Below are 3,834 nucleotides of genomic sequence, written 5' to 3'. Positions count from 1 at the left end.
CTATTCTTCCTGGGGTCCACACACATACAATCATACACGCTACAACCATATAAACACAACAAACATAACAGCTCCAATTTACAATTAAGTAATAAGGTAGAGAAACAAATGGCCATCCATTACAACACACATTAAATCAAACACAGAGTTATAAAATCAATCACAATTCCTCCAGAAATCATAGTCCCTTTATCATTTCATCATATGTCCATACATGCATAGTCATTTATAATAAACATAAATCAGAATCAGAGGGACCTTCTAAAAGTATGTATTTATCATCCTTTGCCTTCACACATTAAATTCCAAGAAAAGGGCACTAATTTCACATTCTCAGCTTTCACCAAGTTTTCATTCATCTATGCTTCCTTAAATAGTTGCAGATACTGTTTTGACAAAATTTTGAACCAGTCTTTAGTCTCCTCTTGAACAATATGCAGTGGCAATGAATTCCACCTAACCATGGCTCTGTACATGACTGTTTTCTGCATCATACTTGTCTTTGCCTTAGGTAGAATGAACCTTCCTTCTGTTACATATCGTGTTTGATAACTGTGTTGAGCAAACTGAGTTCTTGAATACATCTTCCGATGCAACTGAACACATCATCAGTAATGTAAACTGGTGTCATCGGGTGTTTTGGGTCTTTCAGCATTATACACCCTCTTCCAGGTGACCCCACCACGGTTGATTAGACCGTGGTGTGTGTTCAGATGGCATTCACTTGTCCCCATGGACCTTCTCTCCAGATCCAGATCCATCTCGAGGCTTTCTCAGCTGCTTCGGAGATGTTCTTGATGGCTCTGCTCCTTGGTGTTCCTGTGATGCCCAGTACACTGAGAGCTTTGTGGAGTGAGTGGCCCACAAATCCCCTGCAACCTACCTCAATGGGCATGCACCTCACCTTCCAGGCCTGCTGCGGACAGTTGATGACCAGCTGTTCATATTTGGTCCTCTTCCTTTCATGAGCCTCCCCCAAGCGGTCCTCCCATGGCACCGTCAACTCCATGATGATGATGTTCTTGGTGCTCTCTGAGACAAGAAGTATATCTGGCCTCAGGGTGGTGCTGACAATGTGCTGCGGGAATCTCAGCTGCTTCTCCAAGTCCACTGTGAGCTGCCAATCCAGCGCCGTTGCCAAGATCCCTGCTGTCGCCTTCTTGTGACCTGCCCTCGGCTGCGGTCCTGCCTTGACAAAAGCAATTGCGCTGGTTGTATTGCGCACTCGGCTGCAGCTGCTGATCCCCTTGCTGATAGCTTCTGCAATCAGTTTCAGCACCTGATTATGGCGCCAGGTGTATCAGCCCTCACTGAGAGCTTTTGGCCAGGAGCCCAGTATATGTTCCAACGTTCCCCTTGCTGAGCACAGTGGGCAATTCGGGGTCTCGACCCTCCCCCAGGTGCACAGGTTTGCCGGGCTAGGCAGGACATCGTACACTGCCCGGATCAGGAAGGTGATGCGGTGTGGTTCAGCCTGCCAGAGGTCCGTCCACGTGACTTTCCGCTCCACAGCCTGCTCCCACCTTGTCCAGGCCCCTTGTTGCCTCAACCCAGCCACTCTGCTAGATCTTCCTTCCTCCACTGCAGCCCTCACCTCCTCCTGAATCCATCTCCGCTTCTCCTTCCCCGTGCTCTCCTTCTGCCGAGATGTTGGGAACAGTCCCAAGCCTGCTCTACCATCGGCCACCACGCCCACCAGATCTTTGTGGTGCAGCCGGGACTCAGCATCCGGCACCGCAGCCTGGGCACTCCACTTCCTTCCTGTCTTCACCACCACTCCAGCCTGGGCCACCTTTGGGTCTCTTGAGTCTCTGTACATCAGCACCTCTCGTGTCCGTGTGAACTTGAACTCTTCTTCCAGAGACTTCAGTGGCAACCGAAGCTTTGTGTTGTTGCCATAAAGGGCGATGTTGCTGAGGCATTTAGGCAAGCCCAACCATCTCCTGAGACAGCTGCTGACCTTTTTCTCCAAGTTCTCCACGGTGGACATGGGGACCTCGTAGACAAGTAGCAGCCATAGTATCCTTGGCAGAATACCATGCTGGTATATGAATAACCTTTCATATAATATCTTTGGTGATTGTGTCAACACTACATTTCTGACAAAATTTAACAAAACATAGGTGGATCTCTGACTGATGTTAGCCAAGCCAGACTGTCATGCATGTCTAATACATTAATTCTGTAAGAACACTATAAGGCACACCGTGCTGCCATATTTTGAGCTGATTTTTTTTTTTAACTCTTTCATTCTTGCACTGGACCAAATCATAAAACAGTAATCAAGCTGTGACAGAACTTAAGCATTCAGAACATGTTTGATGACATCTGGTGGCATAACTTTTAATACTCCCCTTACAACTGACACACCCCTACCCATCTTGTTCACGATGTGATCAATTTGTTTAGAAGATGAAGAAAATATACTTTATTAATCACCACACACACAGGCTACAGGGGGTGAGACCATCATGGGACCATGGTAGTTTATGATCCAAGATTATATCCAGAAGTTTTGTCTCTAATACTTGGTCAACCTGTATATTGTTTATATTTAATGTCAATAGTGGTTTGACTTTTGACTGATACCTATATCCTATTATTATAGACTGTTTTACCAACATTAAGCACCAATTTGTTTCTCATTACTCATTCTACCACTGACTTCAACTCCTTATCTAAAATTGTATTCAGCTCTTCAACTGACGGTGCAACTGCATATAGTGTCGAGTCATCTGCGTACAACACTATTTGAGCCTTTTCAAGAGCTAATAGCAGATCCTTTACAAAAACAGAAAACAATAATAGCCCTAAGCAGCTACCTTGAGGTACCCCACAGTCAACCTGTCTGACCTTTGACAAGCTACAATTAAAGAATACTGTCTGCCTCGTATTTGTCAGCTAGCTCTCCAACCATCTTAATGCAGCAAAATCAAAGCAATAATATTTTAACTTATCTAACAACAAAGAATGATCTATCACATTAAAAGCCGAAATGAAATCAAGTAACACTACACCCACTAAATTCTTCTTTTCTTCCTCATTTTGCCAATCATTTACCATTTGTGTCAGAGCTGTGAAAGTGGAATCACCAGGCCTATAAGCATGTTGATAATCTATATTTAAATTATTTACATCAAAGTAAGTTTGTTTTTGTTCAAAAATGATTCTTTTCATAATTTTTCCTAAAGCTGGTAACAAACTAGACTAGACTAAACTAGACTAGGACCAGAAAATGGTACCACCGGATTCATTGAAAGTGGAATGATTTTTGCTATTTTCCATGCTTGTGGGCAAATACATTTTTCAATACTCAAATTAATAATATGACAGGCAGGAACAGCAATTAAATTGGCAACAATTTTACGAAATGTCTAAATTATCTGTCCTTGGTGGCCTGTCCTTACATTTATTTAGCAGACACTCAACATCACAAATGGTAACTTTTTCCATTTTCAATTTGCACTTGTTATTCTTCTTTATTAAATCAGTAATTAGTGTTGTGGAGGTATGATTACTTATTTGATGCATATTCCTCCTCAAATTGTTTACCTTATCATGAAAATAATCAATGAAATAATTAGCAATTAGTGCTGGTTTTGTCAAGAAGTTTCCCTCAACTTCAAGATATGTAGGGCAGGATTTGGGCCTACGTCCTATCATGCTGTTTACTAAACTCCACAACTTTTTCCTATCATTTTTTTACATTCTTAATTTTATTCCCATCCCTACTCTAGGTCCCGCCTTTTGAACCTTTGTCTTTCTTAAAAGCACTACTAAATTGTGATCACTATACCCCACTAGGACAGATATTGCATTTAAGCATAAATGACG

General features: G+C 42.6%; 1 pseudogene; it reads right to left on the bottom strand.

The window, feature by feature from the left end:
* Window positions 1-709: 709 nt before the first annotated feature.
* LOC139351160 (uncharacterized) lies at window positions 710-2,217 on the bottom strand (annotated as a pseudogene).
* Window positions 2,218-3,834: the final 1,617 nt, after the last annotated feature.

Source organism: Chaetodon trifascialis, chromosome 23 (genome assembly GCF_039877785.1).
Source record: "Chaetodon trifascialis isolate fChaTrf1 chromosome 23, fChaTrf1.hap1, whole genome shotgun sequence".
In the NCBI taxonomy this organism is placed as follows: domain Eukaryota; kingdom Metazoa; phylum Chordata; class Actinopteri; order Chaetodontiformes; family Chaetodontidae; genus Chaetodon; species Chaetodon trifascialis.
The sequence above is the reverse complement of the archived record's forward strand: the minus strand, read 5'-3'. Positions and strand labels throughout refer to the sequence as shown.